Source organism: Canis lupus, chromosome X (genome assembly GCF_048164855.1).
Source record: "Canis lupus baileyi chromosome X, mCanLup2.hap1, whole genome shotgun sequence".
Taxonomy (NCBI): Eukaryota; Metazoa; Chordata; class Mammalia; order Carnivora; family Canidae; genus Canis; species Canis lupus.
Window position 1 is genome coordinate 86,434,318 of NC_132876.1, and position 21,974 is coordinate 86,456,291.

The 21,974-nt window shown below is 44.5% G+C and overlaps 1 pseudogene; it reads right to left on the minus strand.

Moving 5' to 3' along the window:
* Positions 1-354: 354 nt before the first annotated feature.
* Positions 355-6,876, minus strand: LOC140628534 (creatine kinase B-type-like; annotated as a pseudogene).
* Between the last annotated feature and the right edge of the window lie 15,098 nt (positions 6,877-21,974).

Below are 21,974 nucleotides of genomic sequence, written 5' to 3' on the forward strand. Positions count from 1 at the left end.
TTTGGGAAAGATCTATGTGCCTTCTTGGGTCCCTCATGACCTCTTCATGAACAAAATGGGAACATCAAATCATCTGTGCATGTAAGATGTGACAAGGAGAGTCTAAAAGATGTTAGGTGTTCTCTGGTTAATACAAACATCACTTGTATCCATCAGCTATTAGATAAGGTGTCAAAAGATACAATAAGATATTAATAACTACAAATGTCCGTAGTCATTTTAATTTGGGTGAATATAATAACAGCCAATCACCATCGGCTGGAACAGCCTTATAAATAAGGTCACAGGAGGATCTTCACTTGAAGAAAAGAAAAATTCAAGATATTCTTTGTGTGTGTGTTTTGTTTTGTTTTCGTAGCAGGCCGAAACCCTAGTTTATTTCAGCATCAGCAACATCTTAGCCATCACAAAAGTAAACTCTACCAAGGGCGACAGAAGTCTCTATAGTGAGGCTAAGGGCTCAGCTGCCAAGTGGCGAACATCAGAGGGGTGCATGGCTGGCAGTGCGCCGGCAGTAAGTTCGGAAGCAGCGGGGCTGGTGGTGGTGCAGGTGCGGCTGGGGCCTCACTTCTGGGCAGGCACGAGGTCATGGATGGCCTGGTCCTGCTCCAGCCTCTGCTCCATCTCGATGAGCAGCTTCACACCGTCCACCACCACCTGTACCAGCTCCACCTCTGAGAAGCCCAGGCGGTCTGCGTCGGAGACCTCAAAGACGCCCCCCACGGCAGCTGTGTCCACACCACCTGTGCCTCGTTTCTGAAGCCGTAGCCGCTTGAGCGCCTCCGGGAACTTCTCATGCTTGCCCAGGTGGGGCAGCTTGATGTGCACACCTGCCCGCAGGCCTGTGCCCAGGTTGGATGGGCAGGTGAGGATGTAGCCCAGGTGAGGGTTCCACGTGAATTCGTAATTCTTTGACTTGAAGAGTGCTTCAATCCGGGTGAGGCCGTTGCAGAACCGCGGGAACACCTCCTTCATGTTGCCCCCTTTCTGCATGGAGATGACCCGCAGGTGTCTTCCTCGTCGACCCACATCGGGAAGGTCTTATTGTCGTTGTGCCAGATGCCGCGGGCGTCCGGCCAGTCGTGGACAGGAGTCGAGGCCAGGAGCAGGGGCGACACGGGCTTGTCGAAGAGGACGTGGTCGGCGATGAGCTGCTGCTGCTCCGCCTCGGTCCTGCTCTTGAGCGCGTAGTACCGGGGCCGGGTCGCCGGCCAGGCTCGCCGGAGCTTCCACCGCGAGCTTCCCGAGGGCACAGTGCGGGGGGAGGCGGAAGCCGCGGATGCTGCGACCCGTGCGCACCCGCGAGCTCAGCACATAGTTGGGGTCGGGTCGTCGCCGCCCTGCAGGTTGTCGGGGTTGAGGCCGGTCTTGTGCTCGTCGCCACCGGGCCGGTCCTCGAGGATGGGGTCAAAGAGCTCCTTGCACACGTCATGTGACTCCTCGTCGCCGGCCGCGCAGCCCACGGTCATGATGTAGGGGTGGCCCGGGTTGTCCACGCCGGTCTGGATGACGTCGTCCAGCGGGAGGCCGCTCGCGCGCTCTGGGCGCGCAGCTCCAAGTACAGCGGGGGGGGGGGGAGCCGCACCCTGGCCGTGTGGTTGCGGTGGCCGCGAGGTCGGGGGCGAGGGGAGCTCCTCCTTCAACGCGTTGTGGCTGTTGGAGAAGGGCGTGGCGGGGCGTGGGCGGGGCGGGGCCTGGCTGGGGGGGCGGGGTGCTGCCTCCCTCGGCAGCTCCGGACGCCGTGCAGGCCAACAGTCTGGTTTTGTTATTATTGTATTTTTTTCATAGTTACTTAAACTATTTTATTTTATTTTATTTTTTAATTAGAATTCAATTTGCCAACATACAGAATAACGTCAAGTGTCCTCCTCAGTGCCCGTCACCCACTCACCCCACCCCCCGCCCTCCTCCCCTTCCACCACCCCTAGTTCGTTTCCCAGAGTTAGGAGTCTTTCATGTTCTGTCTCCCTTTCTGATATTTCCCACACATTTCTTCCCCCTTCCCCTTTATTCCCTTTCACTATTTTTTATATTCCCTGTATGAATGAGACCATATAATGTTTGTCCTTCTCCGATTGACTTACTTCACTCAGCATAATACCTTCCAGGTCCATCCACGTCGAAGCAAATGGGGGTATTTGTCGTTTCTAATGGCTGAGGAATATTCCATTGTGTACATAGACCACATCTTCTTTATCCATTCATCTGTCGATGGACACCGAGGCTCCTTCCACAGTTTGGCTATCGTGGCCATTGCTGCTAGAAACATCGGGGTGCGGGTGTCCCGGCGTTTCGCTGCATCTGTATCTTTGGGGTAAATCCCCAGCAGTGCAATTGCTGGGTCGTAGGGCAGGTCTATTTTTAACTGTTTGAGGAACCTCCACACAGTTTTCCAGAGTGGCTGCACCAGTTCACATTCCCACCAACAGGGCAAGAGGGTCCCCCTTTCTCCGCATCCTCTCCAACATTTGTGGTTTCCTGCCTTGTTAATTTTCCCCATTCTCACTGGTGTGAGGTGGTATCTCATTGTGGTTTTGATTTGTATTTCCCTGATGGCAAGTGATGCGGAGCATTTTCTCATGTGCTTTTTGGCCATGTCTATGTCTTCCTCTGTGAGATTTCTCTTCATGTCTTTTGCTCATTTCATGATTTCATTGTTTGTTTCATTGCTGTTGAGTTTAATAAGTTCTTTATAGATCTTGGATACTAGTCCTTTATCTGATAGGTCATTTGCAAATATCTTTTTTCCCAGGAAGGACAACTTGAGGAAAGATACATATAAAAATTAGCTCTTCCCAGTGAAAAAAATTCTAACTTTGATATAGGCTAAGTTAAAGGCTGTCAGGCTCCTTAATAGTGTAAAGTGATTTGGGGGGAAATTGACTCAGAAAACCCAGCACTCATGACATATTGATAAGTAAAAGCAGAAGACTACAGAATGGCCTACATAGTAGTCTGTATTGTACATACACATTAAAAAAAAAAAAGAAAAAAGAATGGGAGGCCACATACTAAAATCACAACAGAGTTGATCTCTGGGAGGTAAGATTTTAAGCATTTAAAATTCTTTTCTTTAGGGTGCCTGGGTGGCTCAGTTAGGTAAGCATGTGACTCTTGATTTCAGCTCAGGCCATAATCTCAGGGTCAGGAGATGGAACCCCCCATTGGGCTCTGTGCTCATCTGGGACTCCGTCTTCCTCTGCCCTTCCCTCCCATGCTTGTGTGCACTCTCTCTCTCTCAAGTAAATAAGTCTTTAAAAAATTAGAAAAATAAGATCTTTTTCTTTGTGTTCTTTTGAATTTTCAAATTTTCTTTCATTGAGCACGTATTACTTTCTAATTAGAAATAGAACCATGTAAAAATCAAAAAAGAACTCAAGGTGGAAAGAGGGGGTGGGATCCATTTTGGAATGTAACTCTGTGCTCTTAAATATCTTTATCTGCAGTGTGATAGATATTTTTCTTGCTTTTGGCTGCCAGGCACCTTTTCAAAGCCTTCCTATACTTAGGTATTTCCTACCTCTTGACTCTATTTCTCCCTCCCCCAAAGTGGAAGACAATGGCTCATTTTCCCAGCTTGGCCCGCAGCTAAGGCACAAACCTTTGATGGAGGTTCTTCATGACCACGCAGAACAATAGCAGTGAAATTTCTGTCCAGAAGCCAGAGACATTAGAAGGCATGCATATGGGAAATCTGTGGCTGAGCGGCATTTGTTCATCAGAAGCAGAGAGAGGTGGCCAAAATCCTAGTGGGAACTTTCTGGGCCAATCGGTGGTGGCTGTAGTGTCTCCACAGAAGCAATCTTGAGATGTGGTTTGGGTCCTGTCTGGGCTGTGGAAAGTCTCTGCCAGATTCTCCAGTCCTCCAGGAGATTCTGTGAGCTACTTACTATCCTTTTATAAGTGGCATTTCTGCTCAAACTACTTAGGATGAGTTTTGTTGACAGCTAAGAACCCTGACTATTATGGACTGAACTATGCCTTCTCTAAATTCATATGTTGAAGCCCTAACTCCCAGTACCTTAGAATGTGACTATATCTGGAGGTAGTTTAAAGAGGTGATTAAGTTAAAATGAGGTGGTTAGGACAGCCTCTGAGCCAATGTGATGGGTGTCCTTTTAAGAGGAGACAGCAGGGGCCCATGCACAGAGGAAAATCCAGTGAGGACCCGGAGATAAGGCAGCAGTCTGCAGACCAAGGAGAGAAGCCTCAGAGGAAACCAAGCCCTGCCGACACCTCGATTTTAGACTCCTAACCTCCAAAACTGTAAAGAAAAAAAAGTCTGTTGTTCCAGTGACACAGGCTGTGTCATTTTGTTACAGCAGCCTGAGCAGACTAACACGCTGACAATACAAGGACACGTCTGTGAAAGAAAAAAACCCAAAACCTATGCCTCCGTCCCTGCCTTTGCGCTGAGCCACAGCAGCGGCCACAGAAAATGAAGGCAAGATGGGGAAGGCCACCGGCGACCACAGTCAGGGTGGAGGAAGTACGCGGCCTGTGGCTGGTAGCCAGGATGGCAGGGCCTCAGAGAGCTGATAGCAAGTTTAAGGCACATACAGAGAATCACAGGTCAGGTACAGGGGCTGCCAGGAGGAGACAGAAGGCAAGATTCATGCCCACATGTCAGCATGATAGTTCACAACGAGGGCATGTAACGGAAGACACCAACCGCAAAGAAAACAGATCCAGAGGCGAACTCATTATCCTTTTGTTTTAAATAACATGCATCCATTTGCATTTGGTTACAAAAGAATTATATGCTTATCATAGAACATTTTAGAAAATACAGATGTTAAAAAAAGATTTTATTTATTTATTTATTTGACAGACAGAGAACAAGCAGGGGGAGCAGCAGAGGGAGAGGGAGAAGCAGGCTCCTCGCCGAGCAGGGAGCCCGATGTGGGACTCGATCCCACGACCCCAGGATCATGACCTGAGCCGAAGGCAGACACCTAACCTACTGAGCCACCTAGGGCACCCCACAGAACAGATTTAAATCGACACATGCACATAAATAAACCTCACTCCCAAGCTTCAAACCTAGAGATAAGACTGAAATTTGAATGTGTTTCCTTTAGATCATTCTCCACGTATATATAACACTTTTTTAAAAAGATTTTATTTATTTATTCATGAGAGACACAGAGAGAGAGGCAGAGACACAGGCAGAGGGAGAAGCAGGCTCCATGCAGGGAGCCCGACGTGGGACTCGATCCTGGGTCTCCAGGATCCGGCCCTGGGACAAAGGCGGCACCAAACCACTGAGCCACCCGGGCTGCCCTATATGACACATTTAAAAAGAATCCTCACTGGCATGTGCCATGTAGTCCATTTCTATTGTTCATTCTCTGAACAGCTAACAATGTGGCAAGAGCATGTCTTGTTACATGGGCCTCGGGGAGTTGGTTTGCTGAGGGCGGACTGCTCAGCGGATCGAAGAGGCATGTCGCCAGTGAGCCTGGAAATAAGGGCAGGCTTATTTTGTTTTTCTAAAAACAAAAACCAAAACAAGTTCATCTCACTTTACTCAAGGAGGTCCGACATGATGCTGTCGCTTGTTCACTGCTTGCATTTGAAAAACTAAGTCTCAAGGTTTAGAAATCCATAGTTCTGATCTTTTTAAAAAGTAGTATTAGAGAGATTGTATAATGGTTTATTGAGTTTAGAAATTCACCAATGACTACCTCCAGCCTTCCAAAGCTTTTTGCTAAAGCAGCCTGTACATGTCAAAAAATTGCTCTAAATAGCTTGCAAACCACTCGACTCTGCCCCCTTTATGTAGTGAAATTGGTCAGTTTCCCAACAGTAAAGAAGAGGGAAAATATAGATTGGCAGCAACCAACACTGCCCTGAGAACAACGGCTTTCTAAATCCAGGGCTTTTTAGTAGGAGACATAAGTAATTACAGCTTCATGTAGCTGTTAACTAACGTTTTCAAACCCCAGGAAAAAAGAGCATTCTTTTGCTGGCTTTTGTTTCTGCTTTGAGCTCAGAGCTGTAATTCCTCTTCCTGCTGGGCCAATCAGGGACACTGGTGACTTTTCACTAACCAGATCTAGATTTGCAGTCCGAACTGGGCACTTTAAATCACACCCAGAAGCAAATTGGAAACTCGTCTTCTGGGAAACCTGGATATTTTGTGAGACGGTTAAAACCTTCTGCATTTGGGCTTGAACCTGGCCCACACTTTTGTGGCTGCCCCCCTGGGTAAAGCCTTTCTGATTTTTCACTTCAGACAAAGTAAAAGAATCACTGGTCTCAGATGTGTGTGTGTGTGTGTGTGTGTGTGTGTGTGTGTGTGTGTGTGTGTTTAATCTGGGTAAAATATACATAACATAAAATGTACCATTTTAACCATTTCTGTAAGTGCACAGTTCTGTAGTATGAAGTGTATTCCTTGCTGTGCAACCGTAACTACTATCCATTTCCAGAACTTTTTAATGTTCCCCAAGTTCCATACCTATTAAACGCCAACTCCTCATTTCCTGTCTCCCCTACAGTCTCTGGCAACTGTCTCTGTTTCCCATCTCTGTGAATGTGACTCCTCTAGGTACCCTGTATAAGTGGAATCTTAGAATATTTGTCCTTTTGTGACTGGCTTCTTTTACTTAGCATAATGCCTTGAAGGTCTGTAACATATTGTAACGTGTCAGAATTTCATTCCTTTTCAGGCTCTATAACAGTCCATGTGTGTATAGACTACATTCTGTTTATCCACTCATCTGTTGACAAAACACTTGGCTTCTACCTGTTGGCTACTGTGAATGATGCTGCTATGAACATGGATGTAGCAAAATCTTTCTCAGTTCTTGCTTTTGAATCTTTGGGGTATTTCCCCACAAAAGGAATTGCTGGATCATATGGTAATTCCATGTTTACATTTTTGAGGAACTGCATATTGTTCCTCAGAGTGTCAGACTATTTTACATCCCCACCAGCAGCACGCAAGGGTCCCGATTTCTTCAGATGTGTTTGTTTGTTTGTTTTTAAAAAGATTCTATTTATTTATTCATGAGAGACACACACAGAGAGGCAGAGACATAGGCAGAGGGAGAAGCAGGCTCCCTGCAGGGAGCCCAATACAGGGCTTGATCCTGGACCAGGGATCATGCCCTGAGCCAAAGGAAGGCGCTCAACCACTGAGCCACCCAGGCATCCCCAGATGTGTTTTAAAGTACCCACATTTGGGGCACCTGGGTGGCTCAGCGGCTTAAGCCTCCCACTCTTGATTTCAGCTCAGCTCATGATCTCAGGGTGGTGGGAATGAGCCCCAGGTCAGGCTCCACACTCAGCAAGGAGTCTGCTTCTCCCTTTTCCCCTCTCCCTTGCCCTGTGCACCATGTGCTCTCTCTTTCTCTCTCTCTCTCTTTCTCTCGAATGAATAAACAAATCTTAAAAAAAAAAAAAGTACCTACATTCGCATCACCAAATCACCATTTTCATCACCCCACAGAGCTTTGTTAGAAGTGGTTCCCAAACTCTGATGCAGGTAAAAATAACCTAAGGAGTGTGTTAAAATGCAGATTATTGGTCCCACCCCAGAAATTCTCATTCAGTAGGTCTTTGGCGGGGGCCTTGGAATCTGCATTTTCACATCAGTTGCCCAGATGCTTCTGGTGCAGGTGGGTTCCGGGTAACCTTTGAGAAAAAGTAAGATAAAAGATCTAAACTGGGAAGTTTAGAATCACCCTAAAGCCAAACTTTTGGGTTTTGCCTCTATTTGAATTCAGCCCCACTTATATGTCAGTGCATTTTTACTCTGGGATTAAGTGACCACGTGCAGCCAATGTTGGAAAAATTGCTTATAAAACTTCAGGAAAGGGGTGCCTGGGTGGCTCAGTCAGTTAAGTGTCTGCCTTTGGTTCAGATCATGATCTCGGGCTCCTGGGATCAAGCCCTAAGTCCAAATCTGGCTCCCTGCTCAGCAGGGAGTCTACTTCTCCCTCTCCCTCTCTCTCTCTACCCCTCCCCTGCTGGTGCTCTCTCATTCACTCGCTAGCTCTCTTGAATAAATAAATAAAATCTTTTTAAAAAAACTTCAGGAGGGAACCCTGGATGGCGCAGCGGTTTAGCGCCTGCCTTTGGCCCAGGGCGCGATCCTAGAGACCCGGGATCGAGTCCCACGTCCGGCGCCCGGTGCCTGGAGCCTGCTTCTCCCTCTGCCTGTGTCTCTGCCTCTCTCTCTCTTTCTCTCTCTCTGTGTGTGTGACTATCACTAAAAAAAAATTAAAAAAAACTTCAGGAAAGAGTGTCTTGTAGAAGCTATTTTCTGACTTCTTCAGGTGCCTACATTTTTTTTAATTTTTATTTTTTAAAGATTTTATTTATTTATTCATAGAGAGGCATAGAGAGAGAGGCAGAGACATAGGCAGATGGAGAAGCAGGCTCCCCACAGGGAGCCTCATGTGGTACTTGATCCCAGGACCCTAGGATCACGACCAGAGCCTAAGGCAGATGCTCAACCACTGAGCCACCCAGCTGCCCCTCAACTGCCTACATTTTGATCATCTTTTCCAGTTTCTCCTATTTATGCTTTCCTGTACTTTTAAAATGTCCAACATTGAACATGCATTACTTTTATAATTAGAAAAACGATCCTCAAAGTATTACACCAAATAAAAATTCCTTGAAAACTCAAGTATTTCCTCTGTCGGGTTTTCTTTAGCAGCCACTTCCCTTCCACTCGAGACGTATCAGTCCCTCGGAGTCTGTGCCTTCCTGGCATTTAGTTTATAATTCTTCTAGACTATGTCTCTCTTTGAGAAGCAGTGATTGCATTTATTTTATTTTATTAAAAAAAAAACAGTGGTTGCATTAATAGAAACTTGAGAAAGAGGCCAGTGATTCTTGCCAGCAGTGCCTCATGGGTAATGGGATTCAGTTTGGAGGCTGGGACATGGGAGTTCAGCATGAAACCCAGACACAATTAGATTCAGGAGACTGCTAGCTTACTGGAGACCACAGTATCAATTTATTAAATTACAGTGAGAAATAGGAGATCTCCAAATAGGACTACTTATGTGAGTCAGTCAGCACATGTTTTTCCCTGTAGAAATACATACCCAAGAGACCAAATGACTCTACCACTTGGATGAATATTGGGTAAGCATGGGAATCAGACCACAAGAAATCAAATGGTTAAAATCAGTGGTGTCATAAAGCTCCTGTCACCTGACAGGGCCATTTGCCTTCTGAAGCCATGTTTGCTAAAAATTCCAGAACACATGGGACACTGAGTCAGAAAGAGACCTCACCTCTTGACCATCCTGGGGATCCACAGGCAGGTTTATCCTTCTGCTCTCTTTATTTCTATATTCTATGCAGAATATCCCCTTTCTTTCAGCGCATCATTCACCAGACAAAACACATAAGTAGGTTAACTCACATTCTGGGAAGGCTTTCCTGCAGATGTGTCCCCACAGTCCTATATGCATCGGGTACCTGAGCAAGATCAGGCAGTGCTGTTAGCATTGAGACAGGACGCGGGCTGGGGCAGGGGAGGAGATACTGAAAGATCTGCCTTAGATGCTGCAGCCTGCTTCAACAGCTAGAAGAGGTGTTACAAGTATGACCAAATCAGGTATTGAGGCTGAAAGATAGGAAGTGACAACAGGAAGGAAAACAAGAGAAAGCCTGAAGTAGATCAGAGGCCAAAGCCAGAGGTTCAGAGACTGTACTCAGACTAATTCTCGTGGATATGGTCTCCTGATGATGGCAGAGGCTTGTAGAGAACTCAGAGCCTGTCTCAGGGCTATGACCACCCCCCCACACTTAGAGACCCCCACACACACTTACAGACCAGGTCCTGTTTAGAGCATCTGACTGGTGGTTTCTAAGTATCTCAAAAACACATTTATAAACCATCTGTTAGGTAGGTTGGCTCCTTTAAATGGCTGAGCTCATTTGTTTTATGGTAATTTTCATTCAGAGGGTGAGTTCTATCTGACCTCATTAACAAATTCTGAGGTCATGTTATTGGACCCTATGGAAGTTATTTATATGTCTGGTCACCCTGATAGCCAAGGAATATCATGAATCCTCTCTATGTGTTCTCACCACCAAAGGCAAGTGCTTTAAAGAAAATTACAAGTCCAATGAAATTTGGGTGAATATATACATAATATAATTAATTAATTAACTAATTGTATTCTCAGAACACAGATCAATTAATTTCAGGGTTTCTGTGTGTTGCTGCTTACTACGATGAACAGAATTTATATATTATTTAGATCATCCAATTATCCTGAAGTACCATCACATTTGGCACTTATCTTTTTGTTTTCCTTACTGTATTTTTTTAAAGATTTATTTATATATTTTAGAAAGAGAGAGAGCGAGCATGTGCACACAAGCTGGAGGGAAGGGGCAGAGGGAGAGAGACAGAGAATCACAAGCAGACTCCCTGCTGATCTCAGAGCCTGACTTGGGGCTCAATCTCATGACCCTGAGATGATGACCTGAGCTGAAACCCAGAGTCGGACACTACCAGCTGAGCCAGCCAGGTATGTTGTACACTTTAAATGGGTGAATTGTATAGTGAAAGAATTATATCTCAGTGTAACTGTTAAAAACTCGATGACAGAGGTGCCTGGGGGGCTCAGTCGGTAGAGCATGCAACTTTTGATCTCAGGGGTCATGATTTCAAGTCCTACTTTGGGCATACTGCCTACTTAAACAAAAACAAATAAAAATAAAGCATACAATTCAAAGGTTTTAATATATTCACAGATAAGTGCAACCACCACCACAAACAATTCTAGAACATTTTCATCACCTTGAAAAGAAATTCTGCACCCTTTAGTTATCACCCCCTATCTAATTACCCACTGTCTAGCCCTAAGAAACCATTCATCTGCTTTCCATTCTCTAGATTTGCCTGTTTCATATTTCATACAAATGAAATTATATACTACGTGGTTTTTTTGTGACCATCTTCTTTAATTCAGCCTAAACTTTTCAGATTGGTCCATGTTGTAACATCTGTCAGTACCCCATTCCTTTACATAGCCAAATAATATTCTACTATATGGATATACCACTTTCATTTATCCATTCATCCATTGATGAACATTCAGGCCGCTTTTGGCTATTATGAACAACGTTCCTATGAATATTTGTGTACAAGTCTTTGTGTGGCTATGCATTTTCATTTCACTTGAGCCTATAACTTGGGATGACATTGTTGGTTTCTATGGAAATTTTATGTTTAACATTTTGAGAAACTGCCAAATTGTTTAGCAAAGCAGCTTAAAAAAAATCACTTTATAATCTAATCATAAATGTATGAAGGCTCCAATTTCTCCACATCCTTGTCAATACTTGTTATTAACTGACTTTTTTACTAGAACCATCCTATGAAATGGTATCTCATTGTGGTCTTGATTTGATTTGATGATCTGATGACTAACAGTGACTAGCATCTCTTCATGTGGTTATTGGTCATTTGTATATCTTCCTTGGAAAAATGTCTGTTCTGATCTTTTGCCCATTTTTTAATTGGTTTGTCTTTTTATTATTGACGTATAGAGTTCTTCATATAGTCTGGCTACAAGTCTTTTATCAGATACACTATTTGCAAATATTTTCTCCCAACCTATGTGTTGTTTTCTCACCTTCTGATGGTGTCCTTCAGAAGCACAAAAGTCTTAAATTTTGATGAAGCCCAATTTATCTTTTTGTTTTTCCAAACCACACACAGAACATGGTATCTAGGTGATTAACTCACAGCATCGTGATGGGCTACACTTAACCTTCTTTCTTTTCAATACAACATGCTTTAAATTTTAGAGTATTTGATTGAATTCATTTAGTCATTAGCATGCCAAATGCACCCACAAGGAAACAACAGATCCACAATTTCTGGTTCAGCACAAGGGATAAAAAAAGAAAAATCCAATCTACTTCCTACCTCAGCATCCAGTTTGGCATCTTTTTTTCCTCTTTTCACATCCCTTCTTTTGAGATGAAACTTTAGTAACCAATTTATATAATGGCTTCACTTATTCCATGGACTTGAGTGGCCAGCGTTGCAGACACATTTTTTCAGGAAGAATTGTTATTTTAATAACATTGATTCTTTCCAGCAGTGATAACGGCAGAGCACTCTTCCTGGACAATGACTTTGGAATAGCTCACAATGGGGGACCGAGATTGTACTTGAAAGATTTACCTAGCGGAAGGTTTATAAAACTTACTCTGTGTTTACTCCTTATCAAAGATGGTCAAAACAGCATTGTTTTAGTTCTCTGTCCTCTTAAAAAAACCTATGGCTGAGGTCTATAGCTCACACACTGTATTTTTAAGTCAGGGACTAGAAGGGAAGGGAAGATTACCGTTTTTCTAGTTCTTTGGGAGTGTTGTCCCATAGCATGAGGTCATGAGTTAATTTATCACAAATGATTATTTTTCAGTCCAAGTTATTGTTGGCCATATGTTTGAAATAGATGCCAGCCAAACCATATGTAGCTGTCCTAGCTATGCTAGTAAGTACAACACAACGTAAAAAATTCTCCAAAGATGAAGTATCCTCTGAGACAGATCCTGGCAGCAAGAAGGGCGTATATGGTTTGCTAAGACTGCACACCAGAAACAACATAAGCATTGACGTCACTCTTTTTCCTGGGTAATAAGACGGCATGTGCAGATGAATAGAGCAGATAAAAGGCCTTCATGCCAGTTACCTGGTTATGGATTCTGAGGTTTCACCTTTGACCTATGAAACTCTCTAGGGAGTTTCCTCCAGGGCCAATGCTTGGGGAAAATATTATTATCTCTATACATATACATATACATATACATATACATATACATATACATATATATGTATAAAACCAGTGCAAAGTTTTCTTTTTTTTAAATCAATTCCCTATGGGAGCAAAGTCCCTGGTGAAGTGGTTAGTAAGCAACAAAGCCTCTAGAGAATTGCTGTTTCCTTCCAAAGCTTTTCTTTTTTGTCTTTAAGGCTACAAAAATCACCCTCTTAAAATGTGTTTTTGGAAAAATAAATTAGTAACAAATTTCAATGTTTTAAAATTCTATTAAAATGCCAACTGATTTCTTTCAGGAATGGTTTAGTTTCTTTCCGCCTCCAGAGCAGTAGTAATTTTTGTTATTTGCCATGCGAGCACTCATGCTTATGGAGAATTATAGGCACGCAGTTATATTTAAAGTGAATATTATTTAAGTATTGAAGGGTATGGAATTATATTCATTGAAATATAATTAAAGTACAGAGACATAATAATAAGTGGGTGGAAGTACGTGCAATAATAGTTCAAGGTAATCATTGCATTACAATTGGGCCACAGATTACAGGAGAGTATAATGAGGTCTCCATTTAATTAGGGCACTTTAATTCTGAGCCAGATTGGAGGCAAAGGGCACTTCAGAGAAGTGCTAGGGCCCATTCTTACTACAGAAATAGGTGAAAATGGCGTTCTGAAAAGATTTTCATTTGAGTTTAGGAGTAGCCAGTGAAATGAGAGACAGAATTTTAACCTCTGATTCCATTACTTCATTGTGTGGACACAGGATACAATCTGTGTCCATAGAATTTCTATGCTGAGGCAGTGCAAATAATTCTTGAATGGAGCCCCCAAGTGTCTCCCAATCCGTCCCCATCTATCCCTCCTACCGTAGCTCACAGTATTCCTACACAGAGAACCTCCACTCTGGCTGAACGTCCTTGGCTTGGCACTGGAAATACCATGAGCATGTCCTGAGAACAGGTATGTCCACATGTACATGCTGTTGAGACTTGGTAAAACGGAGCAAGGGAATCACTCAGCCAGATTTTTCAGAGCTGCTCTGGGTCAGCCACCCTACCCCTCCTCTGGCTCCCAGGAGGCCTTGAATTTCATCTTTTTTTGGTCCAGCTGATGTGCCCAGCAAGCAGCCCTTCAGAATGGCTGCCAGGATCCCTCAAGTAGGAAACTGGCACCCTGTTCTTGCCCTCCAAAATCAGTTCCTCCTAAACTGACCCCTCCCACCTCCTGGTGATGGCCAGAGCCATCCTCCCTCCCAGTTCCCTTGCCGAAGCAGCTTTCCGACCCCTCCTCCTCAACGAGCCACCCTCATGCCTCAAAAGTCACTTCTACCTCTGAATTCCTCGGACTCTAATTGTCTGTGGGGTTCACAGAACGATTTGTGGATGAATAGTGAAGTAATACATCACCACCCACTTGTCCTCCCAATAATTCTCTGTGAGGAGAATTCCTTTGGGGCTCTTCATATCTTCAGTGGCTACCAGAGTGCCGATTGCCTAGCAGTAGTTATATATGGTGTTAAGAGTCATTTGTGCAGTGCTCTCGTCAAAAATGGGTAAGCTGCATCTAAACACAAGGAGACATCAGACAAAGCAAACTGAGTGATATTTTATACAAGAACTGGCTTGTACTCTTCTACCATGTCAAGATTATGAAGGGCGAAGAAAGACAGAGGAATGTTCCAGGTTAAGAGATTAAAGCGATGTGACAACTGAATGCAATGTGTGATCAAGGATTTGATGTTGAACCATAAGACTTTTCTCTATAACAGACGTAATTGTAAGAATTGGTAGAATCTAAATAAGATCTGAGGATCTAATCATGTCATTTCCATGTTCATTGACAGTAAGGGACAATTATACAGTGTTTATATGAGAATATCCTTGTTTGGAAGGAATACACACAGAAGTATTTAGGGGTAAAGAAACTTCATGTGTGCCATCTACTCTCAAATGGTTCAAAAATGATTATAAATATCATATATATATATATGTATTAGGTGTCACCCACACATATAAACATATGTATACACATACAAAGAGAAAAATAAAGCAAATTGCGGTAAAATGTTAATAGTTGGAAAAATCTGACTACATGAGTATATAGAATTCTCGGCACCATTCTTGCAACCTGAAGTTAGAAATTGTGTCAAAACGAAAGTCTTTTGTTCACTTTTGTTATTTTTTGAAGTGTGGACTCTGGAATAATGCTCCAGAGCATTGGAATAGCTTGGAATCCCAACTTTGCCGCTTATCAGTCGGATGACTGGAGGCAAGTTACTAGGCCCGTGAGGGACTCTGTTTTATCATCTGGGTTATGAAGATAATAATGGTACTGATTAGAGCAGGCTGCTCAAGTATTGATCTTAATTCTGGGAAAATTAAGCACTGCGAGTCTTTGGCCCAGAGTCAACTTGTGGTAAAGGATAGCTTCTATTATGAGATGGCCCAGTCCAGGTTTCCAAACTACTTATGATAGAATGATGTTGAGAAATCATGAATTACTAGGGTCAGGAAGGGAACACCATAGGCCATGAATCTCTTGCACACTTCCAAGGGGCCTTGCTAGCTGCTGTGACAGCTGAAAGCACCTGGGGGCTATCAATTCCTAATTTTTAAAGATCTTTAGGATGTTTAAAGAGGGCTTACTTAGCTTTGGACCCCCATCCAGGGCTCAAGCACAATAGGATGATCACCCTACCGGTGGGTGACATATGGCTGCCAATTAAAATCCCACCAGGTCCATTCCCAGAACGAGCTTTAACACATGGCCAGGTGGCTTGCGAGTGCTTTGGGCTGGATGCAGATATTTGTCCTCTCTTACCCAACAGAGAGCTGTTCTGAACAGCTCAGAGTCTCATTGGCTTGACTGACTCCGAGTCCTAAACCCAGAAGTACGTTCACATGGGAGAGAAATAACTACTTACAGAATTATCTAGACCAAGTCCTTTATTTCACCTCAGAGGAAACTGAGGCCCAGAAAGCTAATGAGATTATGCTGGCGATTACTCTGTGGGTATTCGTACTGGGAGGACTAGAGCAAATTTCCCTAAATCTCTTGTCTTTGTCCTTTCCATTAAGGCCACATTGCTTTGCAGCACTGTGACCAATAGAGTCAAGGAACTCGTAGAGGCAGATGTATAGGGAATGACAGGAACCAGGGGCAATGCTCCCCTCATAGGCTGGTGCCAGTCAGCGTCTAAAGGGTCTCTCTGCTGAGACATGGTTAGCAAGGACCCCATGTCACAGGGATGCACGAAAAATAAGAAGGCAACATTTGCTGACATTTGAACAGTAGATCTCTGTAGGCCCAGGTGCTCATTGACCAAAATAAAGTGTTCAGTTTTCATTACACAATTTGCTTCCCTGATATCTACATGCTCTTTCTTCTATCTTCATCAAGAGGCTTCTTACCACTTTCTCTGGTTCTAAACACCAACGATCTCCCTACCTTCCACTTTGCTATGACCATCTTGGACTTGAGGACATTAAGTGTGGCTTCACTGTGAAGTTCATAGTTGACCTTGACCTTGACTAATTCAGGGAGTACAGGACTGTTGCAGAAGGAAAATCCAGTTTCCTTTTGTGGTTGGTTAGGAAAGCTATTTCAAAAACAACTTGGAAGGTGACTGGAAAAACCGTAGATTCGGAGCTGGATATCTCTTTAGAGCTCATCCCACCCATTGAGGGAACTTTGTTGTCTCTGATAACTGAAAGTAGGGACAATCCTTATTATTATTTTTTTTCAAATTCTTCTGGAAGGAAGACAATACAATTAACACAGAAAAATATGCAACTGGGCATCTGGAAGGATTGTTTTTTCCTTTTTAACCAATGGCTGCTACGTTGAGGAAAGGTCTCAAGGCTGAAGAGCTAAGTGAGAATCTGATGGCAACCAAACTCTAGAATCTTGAAAAAAGCAATCTGTGTTGATTGAAGCATGCACCAGAAAGAGAGCAAAGCAGATTTCTGAATTCTCTATGAGGCTTATGTTATTTGCTTGGCAAGGTGTTAAGAAGACATTTTAAAATCTTGCATAGGCAACCACAGCAGGGATATGGTGAAGATCACGTGTGGAGCTCTTGCAAAGTATCTTTACTTTGGTTATATATCTCTCTTTCCAAAATATCAGGAATCAGCATTTCTGAATTTGAATTAAACAACATTGGTATTGGGGCGCCTGAGTGGTTCAGTAGGTTAAGCTTCTGCCTTTGGCTCCCATCATGGTCTCAGGGTCCTGGGATGGAGCCCTGCATTGGATTTATCCAAAATCCAGAATCTTGACTCTCAGCTCTTAGGACTGAAGGTATGCTCCTCAGGAAAACATAGCTAGACACCTAAACTTAGATTCTATCCTGGTAAGAGTAATGACTTTCTGTAGAGAAAAATCATAAAATTTGAAGATATTAATTTTTTTTCTCTAATTAGTGAAGTGAACAATTTTTCTAAAGACTTTATTTGAGAGAGAGTGTGCATGAGCAGGGGGAGGGGCAGAGGAAGAAGCAGTCTCCCCACAGAACAGGGAGCCGGATGCAGGGCTCAGGTCATGACCTGAGCCAAAGGCAGACACTCAACTGACTGAGCCACCCAGGTGCCCCAGTGATATGAACAATTCTCCTGGAAATGGGAGCTCTTTGCTTCCAGCAGCCTTTGACTTCCAGCAGAGGTGTGCAACCTGCTACGTGTCCTCAGGGCAGAAGACCCCCAAGGAGTCAGCTGACTTCAGCTCTCTCTTAACTAGGCACCATGCAGTGTGCAAAGCCATTGACAGCAAATACCCAGAATTAGGGAGAGTCAGAGTTTGCTCAAGGGGAAAAATGGAGAAGAAACAATTGCCCAGAAACCAGAGTGCTATGCTACATTTCAAGAAAGCATATTATAAAGAATTCAAACTTGGTTAACTATGTCATAAAAGTCATAGATTTTGAGGGGCACCTGGGTGTCTCAGTTGGTTAAGCTGCCCACTCTTGATTTCGGTTCAGGTTATGATCTCAGGGTCTTGGGCTGGAGCCCTGCACTGGGCTCCCTGCTCAGCAGGGAGTCTGCTGGAGATTCTCTCCTCTTCTTCTGCCCCTCCCCTTTCCAAATAAATAAATTAATCTTAAAAAATAAAACAACTAAATTTTGAAAAAGCTATGGGTGTAGAGCAAAACAGACATCTGTATATCTCAAAGGCCCAAATGTCTTTTTTCTTGCATATCCAGTTTGGTCTATTCCATTGTATTCCTTCTGCCTTCATCTGGATTTGGGGTCTCATTCTGAGCCATTGCAATAGCTGGCTAAGTGATCCAGACTCCATATTGCTGCTGGGGTTGCTTTAATTTAAAAAAAAAAAAAAAAAGCTTTATGGGAAATTGGAGGCAGCCAGGATGTCGAACAGCAGGGAAATACTTGGAGGCACATTATCTCCTTCAGGCAATGAAGTTATTTATTGTCTAGGCATTGAAGGCTGAGCTTTCAGAGGAGTTCTTCATGACCTGGAGAATGGTCAGGACAGAGCGCTAGGTGACAGAAGTTGTGTGGCCTATGTGATCCTGATGAGGTAACTTGGATTTATATATAGGCCTAGCTGTGCCTGTTGGGATGGCAGCCTGGCTTAGTCGGAGGAGCATGTGACTCTTGATCTTGGGGTGGTGAATTCAAGCCCCATGTTGAATATAGAGGTTACTTTAGAGTAAAATCTTAAAAAAAAAAAAAAACAACTTAGCTGTTCCTTTACCTTTGGAAAGGTGAGAAAGATGAAAAGGCACAATTACCAGAAAGAAAATTTTAGTATAGACCAGCCTTTCTCAGCTGGAGAAAGAGAGAATTACACCTTAAGGCACCCATTGTATGTAATAAAGTAATTTCTCTCCAATCTCTCTAGAATGAAACTAGTTATGTACCGTCTTTGGGAGAATTAAGAAAATGATCACTTGAAATGTTTTTCTATGTTGTGTAATTTAGAAGAGGATCTGCTATAAAGCATCATCTGTATGCCCACAGTCCAGGGGCACCTGGGTGGCTCAGTGGGTTAAGCATCTGCCCAGGATCATGATCCCAGGGTCCTGAGATCGAGTCCCTAGTCAGTGTGTGTGTGCGTGTGTGTGTGTGTGTGTGTGTGTGTGTTTGGGGGGGGGGGGCTGCTCAGCAGGGAGTCTGCTTCTCTTTCTCTCTCTGCCCGACTTGTGCTTGCTTTCTCTCTAGTGCTCTCTCTCTCTCTCTCAAATAAAATCTTTTTTTTAAAGCATCATTCATATGCACAGAGTCCAGATGATGAGGCCAACCAGTCCTTGACCTTTACCATCAAGGCCATTGTCATTAGAGTCTTCCTGTGGCCAGCATTCGAGGCCCTCTGTCCCAGTCTCTCACTCAAGATCTTTAATGCCAAGATCCTCAGGTCTTTGTACCCCTCTGCCCAACATCCTCCCTGACCCCAGTTCTTAGTCCTCAAGTGCCAATGGCCTGTGAACCCTGGACTGAGCTAATAGCAACTGGACCAAACACTGGGGGAGAAAATGTCAAAGGAAAAACATAACTCCAGAAGGTGGATAGAAGCCATGGGGATGTTCAAGGCATCAGAAAGGGTGAATAGGGGCATCAGAATGAGCTACAATATTATTGGTCTACTTATCCATCTGTTTATCCATTCACTTATTCAGCATTTATTAATAAGAACCTACTAAGTGGGAGGCAGGCACTGTGTGTACAGTGATGAGGAAGATAGATGTCATTCTTTGCCCGTTGGCAAGGAATTTATAGTTTAGATGAGCTAAGCAATGGGAGGAAGAACAGGGTTTTATAGATTCCAGAGGAAAACCGCTGTCATCTAAAACTTTGCAGACAAGGCAAGAGAAAAGAAGTAAGCTGGGCACCAGGTAGCCCAACTGACACCTTCTGATCCAGGCAGCTCTCATAGACACAGGTGGCCAAGAAGAATGTATGGGTAACAATCTTCTTGGGGAAGAGATGGGAGCCCCCCTCCACCGCCCCATTGGCAAACTTTGGCCTCCATAAGGAACAGCAGAGCCAGTGTGAGCGTGTCAACTATGTGCCACTGTGAGCTCAGAAGATCACGCCGCTTCTGGCCTGGGTGTATTTGGCCCGCTAAGGCTGTTAGGGAGTGGTGGAGGATGCTTGTTGTATTTTTTATCCCATGCCCTTGGCCTTATTGGACTTCAGCTGGCATAGGTGCCTCCTCGGGTTTCAGGGCCTCTTAGCTTCTCTAACTTAGGGCTTTTTACCAAAGCTTAGTGAACTTGTCTAAGCCCATAAAACATCCAGAAATTTAGAGGAGACAAAGCCCCAGGGGTACCCACCAACCAGAGGGAGATCGGAGTCCATGGATAAACGGTCTCACCTCTTGTCCTCTGGAAGGACGTTTCCGAGGCTCAGTCTCTCTGATCCATCAATGGGCTCCCAGTGAGAATGAGTCCACAGCAGTAACCAGCTCAACAAAGCACCCTTCCTTTGGCTTTTTCTCTTTCCCTGTCTCACTCTCCTCACTCCCTCACTCTTATTCTTGGGGTCACCTTCCAAATAAACTACCTGCAACCAAGTCCTTGTCCCAAGCCCTATGGTGGGGGAATCTTGAACAAAGGCAGGTGCCATGCCCCTTCAACAACACTACCCTAGCCCCGAGGAAAGAGGCCTTGCAGGTAAATCACTAAATTTGGGACTACCTTGCCCACCCTGTCATATCTGCATCTGGCCACTGCCTGTGTTATCTGTCCCCTGGATCTTGTCCTTCTGTGGTGTCTGTTGGTCTGCCCAGGCATGGGATGGATGGACTGCTTGCAATGGGATTCCTTCTTGCTTTCTCAGGCCCTGATATCTTTCTTCTTGGGCCCTCTCCTGTCTGGCATGCTGGTGTGGTCCTGCCCAGCTCATGCCACTTGTCCACTTGGAATGGTCTGTTCTGAGTGGGTACAAAAGACCTTTTGGTGCTAGTGGTTGCTGAGATCTGCCCCCTCCCCCTAGGGGTAAGACACCCTAAAACAGCAGTCTACCAAGCACCCCGTAATGTCTCAGACAGTAATAGATGGATTAGGAGTTCACGCTGAGAGAGGTCGGGGAGGAGGATCCAGGGTGCAGCCTGAGGCAAGGGACTTGTGGGGAGAAGACATTCATTGTCTGTAAGCCCAAGCAGTGTCCCTTATGCTGTCTCAAGACAGAACTGCCTCCTCCCAAAGACTCGATCTGGGTTTCAAAGAAAAAGTGGACAGACTGATCGACATGATGGGCCACTGCCTCTAGGGATTCAGGAAGAGCCTGAGGGTGTACAGATGGTGGGCTCTGCCTCGTGCCCCAAAACAAAGACACCTTGGGGAGACACTGGCCTTCTCCCCACCTTTCATGGGAAGATGCAGCTCCAACCCAGTTAGAAAAGCAAGAAATTGGGTACCAGGAGAAGTGACTTGGGGCTTGGCTTGGCAGGGGTCAGCCTGCAAGCCATGAGAAGACAGGTAGCCTGAGGTGACAGGGAGAAAGTTCATTGGGTGCAGGTGATGTCTCTGAGGACCCTCAAGCCACCAGGGAGGGAAAGAAGTCGTTCTGGAATACTAGTGAAGTTGGAGGGTCTGGAGCATGAGCTTCATTCATTCCCATAATGGACCTTGTTTCTTCCTTTGGGGGGACATAGGCTAGTGCTAATTACTTGTGGAACAAAAACATTCAAATCCATCAGATTTCTGAATCCACTCAGATCAACTCAGATCTTCCCAGTTTCCCCTCTCTGTTTACTCAGGGCCCTTCTCACAAGGATGAAGAAGAACAACATCTGCTTCGCCCTCTCCTTTTCTCCTGGGGTTGCTTACCTTGGGGGCAGAAACATTTGTCCATTATAGCCAGTAGGATCCTTCTTGTTGCCTGGTAGTTGAGTGAGCCGGTCTCTGAGATAGAATGGCCATCACTTTGACCCAGGTGCATGGAAGCCTACCCTCTTCCTGCTCCAGGCTATGCCAGCATGCACTCTGCCCCCTTACCTGGACAAGCCAAACAGTCTTATAGTCTCCTCATGGAGTGAGTGGCACTGTCCTTGTCATGGAACCCATGGTTTGCTTATTTACATGGACAATCAGTTCCTTGCCCATGAGGTGAATAATTGGTCTCATCTCGTTGGCTTTTGAGTCTTCTTCCCTCCAAAACTAATAGGTTGTCTATCTTTGGTTTTGATAATAATTCAATGTAAAGGCATCCATTCCCTTCACATCTTACAGATCGAGTATTC